This window comes from Narcine bancroftii, chromosome 9 (genome assembly GCF_036971445.1).
Source record: "Narcine bancroftii isolate sNarBan1 chromosome 9, sNarBan1.hap1, whole genome shotgun sequence".
Taxonomy (NCBI): Eukaryota; Metazoa; Chordata; class Chondrichthyes; order Torpediniformes; family Narcinidae; genus Narcine; species Narcine bancroftii.
Genome location: NC_091477.1, coordinates 65,898,995 through 65,910,452, shown reverse-complemented (window position 1 = coordinate 65,910,452; position 11,458 = coordinate 65,898,995). Strand labels below are relative to the sequence as shown.

Below are 11,458 nucleotides of genomic sequence, written 5' to 3'. Positions count from 1 at the left end.
AGGATGGGCAGAAATAATAAAACAGGTAGAGCCTACAATACATCAATATTGGTCTATCAGGGACGACATTTCCATGGAGAATGGAATACTGCCAGCAGGGTCTTGGCTGATAATACCAGAGACAATGAAAAAAAAGAAATTCTCCAGAAAATACACCAAGGCCACATGGGAATGGAGAAATGCAAACTCAGAGCAAAGTCAGCAGTTTACTGGATGGGCATATACCAGGACATCGAAAACATGGTGGCTACATATCCAGCATGCCAGAAATACACAACAAAAAGAAGAGATGATACCCGCGGAAATACCCTTCCAGGACACGGCACACAGTGGGAGCAGACCTGTTCACAGAAAACCAAGAATGGTATCTGATTGAGTCCTGCTACTACTCCAAATTCCCCTTCATCAAGAAAGTGAAGGCCCTGAAAGCATCAACCATCACTGCTGCTCTTCACAAAACAGGGGATACCCAAACAAGTGATATGTGACAGCGGGACCCAATTCACATCGCGTGAATTCAGAGAAATGGCTGCAGAATATGGGTTTACCATCACTACTTTATCACCACGTTACCCCAAAGGCCTTAGATTCATTGAGAGGCATGTACAGACAATTGAACGAACTCTCCCAAAGTGTTGAGAGACAAAGGAAGATCCCTACCTCACCTTTCTGTCACTGTGAGTCACGCCTTTCAGGGCCAACATGAAATCCCCAGCAGAGCTTCTGAATGGCAGAAAGTACAAGACAACCCTGCCAAGCAAAATCCATCCACAAAACGACCAAGAGGAAACAGGAAGAAAGTTGACTAACATACAGGAGGGAAGTCGTCAACATTATAATAAACATGCACAAACACTAACAGAACGCTTCAGAAGGCAGCATGTGCATGTTCAAGAGCCAGTGATCAAAAGCCTGGAGCCAAGCAAAGATTGTTAGAGAAGCTGAGATGCCAAGGTCATACATCATTGAGACAGAATCCGGTAGGCAGCTGCGACGAAACAGGCCCACATTCGCTCAACACCAGATCTGACATGGAAAGCACCAGAAGCACCAGCAGCTTCTAAAAATCCAACAATTTCTGAGGGAATGCAGTAGAAACCCCAACCAAGAACACCATAACGACTGAACATCAAGCAACAGGAGAACCAAGGCAAACAGCACCACTACCCTCAACCGTACTAACACCACCGAAGCAAACAGACACAACAATGTCTCCAAGGTGGAGAAGCAACATCCTACCACCAGTGCGATTCTGCTGAAAAGAATATAGAACTGCACTTGTATAACTGCAAATGTATAATTAGAATATTTAATTCTTAATGGCAAGTGCAGGTAAAGAAGCAGTAACAATTTATTTTTAAGAAATTTAAATTTTAATAAATCTTTTAATTTTTAGAATTTTTTTAAAGAAGGAGGGATGTTATATACAGTGGAAATTTGGGACTATTTTATGCTGGAGCATGAACACTGCAAGACTGCAAGGCCACATCACACTGAGTGGTGAGCATGATCAGTGCGACAGTGTATTCATACATGACTGTCAGCCTGAGATGTGAGTACAAATTTGTGCTGCAAACTTACAAGCTTCTCTGAGTGTTTATTAAGACCTCCGATGGCACAACCAAAGACATAACACCTGCTTCACATTCAAGACTCCCTGTCAGGCTGACGTTTCTTGGTGGATACTGGGGCACAATACAGCGTCCTTCTCCCAACCAGCTTGGAGGCCCGCTGTGGCAAAGTGGGCCAGGTGCTCCGAGCGCAAACGGCTCCAACATTCTAACATTTGGGACCCACACCATTCCCCTCCACTTCAGGGACAGACAATTCACTTGGACGTTTTCAGTGGTGGCTGTGCAACAACCATAACTGGATGCAAATTTCCTGTGGGTCAACGCACTCCTGGAGGATATCAAGGGGCACTGGCTGGTGCACGCCCGGACATTTCAATCCCTCTCGCTCAAGGGCACTGAACTCACCAGCCCCCACCTGCACTCAGTGAGTACTGCCGACAACGAATTTGCTCATCCTGACAGATTTCCCCTCCCTCACCACACCTCACTTCCATTCGGCAAAACCCAAACATGGGGTGAGGCACCAAATCGTTACAGAGGGCCCTTCCCTCCATGCTAGGGTGTGGCATCTCCCCCCTGAGAAACTCAACTTTGTCAGGGATGAGTTCCAAAAGATGGAGGAACTCGGCATTGTGCAGTGCTCCGATAGTCCTTGGGTCTCCCCTCACCACATGGTCCCCAAGGCAACAGGAGGTTGGAGGCCAGGTGCTTCGAGCGCAAACTGAAGGATTGTTTGCCAGCGTAAAGTCCCCGCCGATCAGGAAATAATACCTTCTTTCTGCTGTTTTTATAAACACATCCTTCATAAAGTCCTCATCATTATAATTTGGAGTGTAAATATTCATGTACGTTCATGATTCTGAATAATTTTTGCCATTTATCATTATATATCTGCTGGCTTGATCTTTTGATATATTTTATAGAACAATTGGAACATTTTTTGATTAAAATTGCTACTCCCCAGCTTTTGAATTAAATGATGAAGAAAAGACCTGTCATTCCCATAATTGTTTTAGTTTATCATGTCCTACTTTCTTGAGATGTGTTTCTTGGAGAAAAGTCACATTCGCTTTCAGCTTTTTTAAATATGTAAGTTTTCTTTTCCTCTTGACCAAACTGTTCAAACCATTAACATTAAAATGAATAAATTTCAATGTCTTATCCATAGCAGTGATTTGTAAATTATGTGCAAAGAAATATGTCAACTGTTTCATGATCTGTGCCTTCTCATTAAAAATTGTACAACCTCCGTTCCAACGGTGACATGGATAGTAACTCCCTGAGGCCCACAAAATAAAGCCTGCTTAAACCTCCAGGGATGAAGAAGAGGAACCCCACCCCTAAAGTGCCATCTTTAAAAGTAAAGTCCCTGCTGATGTCATTTCCCCCTTAAAGCCAGATTATGAACCATGCTGTTACCTTCAATATTTCTTTTCACTTTCCGAGCTCCCCGAGAGCCATAGTTAGGTTGAAACTTTGCTTTCTTTTCTCTTTATCTTCTTAATTGTTGAATGAAATCTTCCACCTCTTCTTTCATTTTGAAGAAGCGTCTATTCCCTTCTGAGATTTCCACTCTCAAAGTTGCTGTTTACAGCATCGCATATCTGATGTTCTTTTCATGTGGTTGCCTGTTGACCACATTGAACTCTCTCCTCTTTTGGATTACCCCGTTACTGAAGTCCTGAAGAAACCTAATCTCTATATTGTCCCACTTTATTGGAGAGCGAGTATTTTGTGAATGTTCAAATGCAACTCTCAAGATTGTCTCTCTGTCTTTGAAGCTTAGTAGCTTTACCAGAACAGGTTGAGGGGCCGGTTTCACCCATACTCCTCAGTCCAAACGTTCGGTGAGCACGTTCAATGTGGGCATGATTGCCGAGTTCCTTGGTGTGAAGGTCTTGAGGAATCCAAGCCTCAAAAAAATTTCACATCATCTCTGCCTTCTACATATTCTCTCAGGCCAACTATTCTCACATTGTTTCTCCATGTGATCAATTTTATCTAAAAGAAGTTGCTTGTCTGTTGCCCATTGTTCGGCTTGTTTTTCAGGGCTTCAATCTGTTTATCATGTTTACTGAGATTTCTCTCAGTGCCATCCATTCTTTCGGATAGATCGTTTATTGCTTCACCCATATCATTCACTAAAGTGGTGAGCTCTATCATAGCATGTTCTACACTCGTGAAATGTTGTCCCAGTCCTTCAAATTCTTGCAAAAGCATTTCCACTTCTCATCTTGTTTGAGAAGTAGAGGCAGATTCCCCAGCACTGTCCGTTGAGGCAGCTTCTTTTGTTGTTGGTCTTGGCTTTTTTGCATGCGATGTAACCATCACACGTAGGGTTGGATAATAAACTATGCCAACATTTCAAAGTGAAAAACATGTCCGCTCAGCCACTCAGCATGACCCACCCTTCAGCATTTTGTGTTACTGACACTTGAACTTCTGGAATTTTTATTTTCATTTTTGTTCCTCAACTTCTCGATGACTAATTCCACTTGCCCTGTTCCTTCTCTTGCAACATTGACTCCATCTGTTCCCATTAGACCACATCGTTCTATCTTTTTCTTCTCTCTCCCTTTGCTTCCTTCCCCATTGAACTTGATGTCTCTGGTGATTGAAGATGATTAACTGCAGATGCCATAAAAAACTGGCAATACTCGTTTCACCAGGACAGGGCTGAGAGAAACATAGAATTGTTCAGCTTTACTGAAATGTTTAATCAGAATGTCACACCCAGAGATGATTAATAAGATATGCCAATGTTTCAAACTGAAGATATAAAGTTAAACAACCAGTTTAACACGGAGTCTGACACCCAGAACAGTCTAACTGACTCCGTCAGTTTAACACAGGTGAGCGACAATGATCTTTAATGTATTTTAATAATCATTTTGTGGTTCGGTTTGTTTTGCAAAACTATGTTTTATTCGTTCTGTCTCTGGCAAAAGGAGATCGCTCCATTGAAAAGTAAAGACATTTCCTTCTTCTAACTTGTGAGCTGAGAGTATGAAGGCCAATAATGGTCACAGAATGAAAGGTCTAATTTTCTCACAGACGCCAAACTAAATGGTAATCCTTTTTGGGAAATGTTTTCTATTTTCACTGATCTGTGGTGCCGCTTGATCCAAAAATTCCTCCTTTACCGAATCTTGAACCTCCATTTCTTACCTGCCCTCATCCAAAAGTGAACTTTTGATGACCCTATGTATGGATTTTACATGATACCTGTTTGTCTAGTTGCATCTGATCTGTGGAGGGAGATAACAGAATTGAGGATTCAGGCAAATAATGTCAATTAGAATGAGGAAATGTTGGAATTTTGAGGTTTTTGAAATTCAAAAAATATGGAGGAGTGTTGTGAGCACACTCGCACTGAGGGAGATCAACTACACAAATGGTTCCAGTGGTGAGGGCTTGTTAACTGCAGTTGAGGTGAAAATAGGAGGAGATGAATGAGGAAGAGGAGAGGGAGTGTATCGGAGGGAGCGGGAGAGAGAGAATAAACAGCACTGACAGCAAATGCCCAAGTGGTCAAACAGCATCTGTGGAGGGAGAAGTTGAGACCATATGGTGGCACGGTTATTAGAACCGCTGTCTCATAGCTGCAATGAGGTGATGTTGGGCATAGTTTGAGTAGAGTCTGCACATTCTCATTGTATGGGTGTCCTCGGGGTGCTCCAGTTTTTTTCCATATTCACAAAAACGTGCTGAATTTTGGGGTAATTAACCACTATAATTTGTTCCAATTACAAGTTGATACAGTATGGGATTTAAGGGATAAAAGGAAAAGGCAGGTAAAACACAAAATTCAAAAAAAAGGCAGGAGGAAGAATAATTCTGCACTTCTGGCTAATCACAAAGGAAGATGTCCATGACCAATATTACTTAAATGAGGGACAGACTTTGTTGTAAAAAGATTACAAAGCAAATGATAATGCCATGCCTGTACTTTAGAGGTTTAATTCATCTCCCTTCAACTTGCTTTAACTTGTTGAAATGCTTAAAGATCAGTAACATCATGGAGTCTCTGAACATCAACTTTTCCAAGGCTATTACGTCAACTCTCCAGCCCACAGCCCTGAAATGAACAATCCGTTGCACTTAATAATGAGCCTGTGACAATATTCCTTCACAATTTTCTGTGTTCCATTAGAAATTTGCAGAAACAGTTCATCAATCAATGTGACTTTGACCCCATATCGGGTTTGACCTGTTCTTTATATATAACAGATATGTTGGAATTCAGCAGTGATCTTTGGTTAGTGTAGCGGTTTGTGCAACACTGTTACAGCACCAACACTTGGGACCGGGGTTTGAGCCCCGCTCTGTCTGTAAGGAGTTTGCATGTACTTCCCGTGTCTGAATGGGATTTCTCTGGGGACTCCAGTTTTTCTCGCTGTTCAAAATGTACCGAAAGGTAAAGGTTCATTGGGTCTAATTGGGCAGCATGGGCTTGTGGGCTGAAATGGCCTGATACCATGTTCTGTGTCTAAATATCAACAAAATCTCTGGCCACTAACCCACAGTACAGGCTCTTCAGTCCTCGATGTTGTTCCGACCCATATATTACTTTTAAAATATAAGTACTAAACCCTCTCTACCCCATAATCCTTAATTTTCCTTTCATCCATGTGCCTGTCTAAGAGTCTCTTAAAATCCCTTAATGTTTCAGCCTCCACCACTATCCCTCCAAAGGCATTCCAGGTACCCACAATTCTCAATGTAAAAATTTACCGCTGCTGTCTCCCCTAAACATCCCCCCCCCCCCCCCCCACCTTCACTTTGTACTCATGTTCCTCAGGTGCTGTTTGTCCACCCTATCTATGCCTCTCATAATCTTGTAGACCTCTTTCAAGTCTTCTCAAAGCATTCTACGCTCCAAAGAGAAAAGCCCCAGCTCTGTTAACCTTGCCTTATAGGACTTGTTTCCCAATCCAGGCAACATCCTGGTAATTCTCTTCTGTACCCTCTCCATAACCTCCACATCCTTCCTCTAATGAGGTGAACAGAACTGAACACAATACACTCAGTGTGGTCTCACCAGAGATTTGTAGATATGAAGCATGTCCTCTCTATTCTTGAACTCAATCCCCCTTTTAATGAATCCCAGAATCCCCTAGGGCTTCTTAACTATCCTATCAAACTGTGAGGCAGTTGAAGTTCAGATAAAAAAACTATTTGATTGGACATATATATGTTAGTATAAAATTCTTTAAATGAATCATTTATATCCTGATATTTATGTGATTTTTGAATATTTTTAACAGAGTTGATAGTTCTTGATGTTTCTTCCATTTTCCATTGCCAAGCCAAAACCTTATGTGCTCTTTCTCCCAATTCCTAATATTTCTCATTTCATTCTCTCAATTAATTTCTCCATTTGCCAAATTACAGGAAGGATATAAACAGAATAGAGAGAGAGTGTAGAGGAGGTTTACGAGAATGTTGCCAGGGTTTCAGTGTTTGAGTTATAGGGAAAGCTTGAGTGGGCTGGGACTTTATTCCCTGGAGCATAGAAGCTTGAGGAATGATTTGATAGAGGTATTCAAAATTATAAGAGGGAAAGATAGAGTCAATGTGGATAGGCTTTTTCCATTAAGCATGTGGGAGATTCACACAAAAGGGCATGGATTGAGAGTAAGATTTAGGGGAAACATGAGGGGGAATTTCCTCACACAGAGGGTGATGGGGGTGTGGAATGAACTTCTGGCAGAGCGAGATCGATGTTAATATTCAAGGAAAATTTGGATAGGTTTTTGGACGGGAGAGATGTGGATGGCTATGGGCCAAATGCGGGTCAGTGGGACTAGGTGGCAGAAGATGTATGGCATGGACTAGAAGGGCCAAATGGGCCTGTTTTTGTGCTGTAAATGGGGTTATATGATTATATGTCTGTATAGAATTATAATACTTTTTTTCTTATGATCAGCTTAAAGTTTTTTTTAAATGTAAATTTGGGTTATCGTTGAGAATTATCTTGACAATCTACTTTAGAATTATTATTTTCTCAAGGAGATATAAATACATTTATTTCAGAGATGTATAAGCTATTATAAAGGAAAAAGCCTAAACCAAATATTCACAAATCAAGATTAAAATGGGCAACTGATTTGAATAGGAAGATGGATGAAAATGATAGGAGAATTTTATGTAAAGACAATTTGTCTAAAATTATTAATGTAAGGGATAGCTTAGTACAGTATAATTTTTTACATCAATTATATTTAGCCCTTCAAATATTAAAGAGATTGTAATGGATAAATATTGGGAGGAATTTGGTAAGTTTAGTGGGATACATACATATATACATTTTAAAACAGATCCTATTTGAAATACTGAAGAATTCATATTCAGTAACATTGCAGGATCTATGGAAAATATTAAGCACATTTCACAAGTAGGTGATAATTGAAATGACATCATGAAATGAATAAACCATTGTTTGAAGGAGACAAACTGGATATTTAAAAGTACCTACAGAATGCTCATGGAAAGGTCACACCTGAGTTTTGTTTAACTAAGACAACAAATGGGAGCAGAAAGATAACTCCTGTTGTTTGCTAAAGAAAATGGGTTTTTTTTTGCAAGTGCGAGAGTAACATGGGCTTTCTGGCAGTTGGAGAAAGAGAGAGAGAGAGAGAGAGAGAGAGAGAGAGAGCAGAAAAGTTCAACAAGTGTGTGACACTAAAAGCAGCTGAACAGTGCAAGCCAGGAAACTTGTTGAAGCAGAAAGTTCCAGAGCAGTGGGTGGCTGGAAGTGCCATCTGTCTGATGTTTCTCTTAGAATAAATGGACCAGAAAGGAACTCTGTGTTGCCTGAAAGAAAGAGGTTATTATCTGGAGAATCCTGATGGGAAAAGTTTCATCAGTGAGACATTGAGGTGGAAATCCTGGAAAAACAAATCTCTCTCTGCAAATGATATACAATCAAATCTGTTGGATTAAGTTTTCAAATTTAAAAACAGATTACATCAGGCTTGCGAGGTGGCAAGGAAAGATTTAAAAATTGCTCAGGGAAAAATAAAAATTTGTTATGATCAAAAAGCAAATTTTAGGGACATTAAACCTGGTAACAAAGTCTTGGTTTTGTTTCCAATGCAGTCAAACCCTTTGAGAGCTCAGTTTTCAGGTCCATCTAAGGTGAAATCAAAAATTAACCATACCATGTCACCTATGTCATTGAGATTCCTGATCATTGAAGAGAGACACAGATATGCCACATGAACATGCTTAAACCTTACTTTGAGAAAATGACTGAGGAGGAGACTAGGATTCCAACCAAGGTGCTTGTAATAGAGGAAAGCAAGGAGGAGATAAGTTTTGTTTAAGGTCATGGAGCACAGAAAGTGATAAGCCCCAGGCTGGAAAATTCTATAGTTTTGCAAAACTTATACAACAAGTTAATTCATTTGACTAAATCAGAAAGGGAAGAAATTAAGACATTACTTATGAAATTTAAAGATATATTCCAAGATGTTCCAAGGAGAAATATTGTGGCTTGTCATGTTGTGGATGTCAATGATGCTAAGCCTATTAAGCTGAATCCTTACCGAGGTAATTAGGAAAAGAGCAGATTGTTGGATCAAGAGGTGGATTATATGCTCAAAAGTGACATCATCTGAAAATCAAGTTCAAATTGGAGTTCACCCTGTGTTCTGGTGCCTAAGCCAGATGGCTCAATTAGATTTTGTACAGATTATCGAAAGGTAAACATGGTGAGAAAGACTGATTCGTTCCCTATTCCCAGAATAGATGTTTGTATAGATAAGTTGGGGAAGGCAAGTTTCTTATAAAAATTGATCTCCGTTCCTTTGATGGAGAGAGGCACGGATATTTCTGCATTTGTTACACCTTTGGGATTGTATGAGTATAATGACTAAAATGAAAAATAAGAACAGATGGTTATTGAACTGGAGCTTAATGTTACAAGAGTATGATTTAATTATTACACACATAAAAGGAACGGATAATGTAATAGCAGATTGTCAAGATCTTAATCTGGGTAGATATGAATCAAATCACATATTGTAAAATTTGGAGTGTTTATTTTATATTATTTATGTAGTACTTCCATTAATTGTTGAAAGTTTGTTCTTGTGGACCAAATTGTTTTTTTAGCAGGGTGGTGTTCCAGAGTTCTGTGTTGTGTATTGGCATATGTGTTGTGTGGTTTTATTTTAAAAAGTGACAGTTTGCCTTAGAGAGCCAAGGTGAAGGTGGACTGCTGAGAGAGTGGGAGACAAACTGAGCATGTGCAGAAAATAATCTAAAATTTTCTGGATTTTGACGATGAACCATCACTGGGTGTGCTGTGGAGTGGAAGAGAGCCCAAAACATGAGTCATTGTCTGGAAGACAGTTTAGAATGTTGGGCATTTTAAAAGGTATGAACATTCCAAAGGCAGCCACAAGGAATTGTTCCTCTCTCTGCAAGCAACACAAGAAGACAACTTCAAATTTTGTGCTCTCTCAAACATCTTTTGGCTTCAGTTTACCAAACAAACTGAATTTTGTTTATGATCTTTGCTTCAGTTGAGATTGAAGTTTTGTGTGTCTAATCTTTTTTTCTGTGGGCTGGTTGGAAATATAACTTAGACTTTAATTACATATGTTATATTTAGGCTGGGGAATTTATTAATTTTACACTGTTATAGAAATTTGCATAGTAACCAGTGGACATTGTTATAAAAGGGTGGATTTTGAATTAAAGTTTGAAGCTGAATTTTTGTTAATAAAGTAATTGTTCATCTGTACCCCTGTGTGATATGCCTTCTTTGTGGTTGCTGATTTGATATTGTAACAGTACCTACTGGCCAGGGGCATTGAAAGCAGCCGCACCACTAGCCAAAACCCACAAGGTAACGGACAAGTAGAGAAAGAGAACTCCACAATCTATAAGGCCTTACTCCTTGCTCTCAAAACTAAACATCTCTGTCTCCCACTGGCAGGATCTTCTCCCAACCGCACTACATTTCATCCGCTCCCTCCTTTGTGACACCTCACGAACGTATGTTTTCTTTCCCAAGGAAATTGACTACTGGAACGACCATGACTAGTTGGCTCATAACCCTTGGATGTGTGCTGCTCCCCGTGAAACCCCACAAATCAGATCCATTAGTCGAACAAGTTCAACTCCTTCATGCAAATCCACATTATGCCTTTGTTGTTTTTCCAGAAGGGAGAGAGGACACCGTGTATGTCCAAGACCTCATACCAACTGGGATGCCTGAGTCTCCACCTCCAGCTCAATCTCCACCACCTCAAACACCCACCCCACCCACACAAGTACCGCATGGTACCCAGCCACCCAAATCTTGTGGCCACAGGGATGAATATTGTTAACCACGTCCATTTTCTTTCACAAGAATCTAACCTTACACCTACAGATGAAGTCGCTGAACATCCACCCACGATGCCATCATTTCCACCATCCCCTTTGACACTGGCCATTTGACCTTCTCTAACTCAGGTATCACCACCGCAAGAGTCTCCAACTCAAATCTCACCACCGCAGGAGCTGAGATGGTTCAGATGTCACATCAAGCTGCTGGACAGACTCAACCTGTAATTGTAACTGTAATACTCCACTTAATTTAGTCTTTACTCCATGATTTTACCAGTCTGTCATGGCTGGGTTTTGGTTTTCTAACAGGAAGGTGACTGTGGTGATCATTCATATTGCATGCTTGTATGTAGAATGTAGTTGTAGTTGCTGCTGGCTGGTATGCAGGACTGGCTAACTAGGGGGAAGTAGCCACCTTGCTTGCATATATGTGTTCCAGTCCACTGCTCTTAGCTCAGATTGGGACTAGCCTCACAGATGGCTAACACTCCCATGTTTTTGCTAATTAAAGCTTCTGTTATGCGCACATCTCATTGTGGTGC

At 40.5% G+C, this 11,458-nt stretch overlaps 1 protein-coding gene across 6 annotated transcripts in view; it reads left to right on the top strand.

The window, feature by feature from the left end:
• The first annotated feature begins 4,083 nt into the window (after window positions 1-4,083).
• LOC138743722 (alpha-1,4-N-acetylglucosaminyltransferase-like) overlaps window positions 4,084-11,458 on the top strand; it is a 29,527-nt gene continuing 22,152 nt past the window's right edge. For 3 of the 6 annotated variants that reach the window (XM_069899361.1, XM_069899360.1, XM_069899364.1), the window contains exon 1: window positions 4,087-4,426. The gene's annotated coding sequence lies outside the window, so the exon portion shown is untranslated. Of the gene's footprint in view, window positions 4,427-11,458 lie in introns of all 6 variants that reach the window. The other 3 variants (XM_069899365.1, XM_069899363.1, XR_011345035.1) reach the window with 3 other exon arrangements.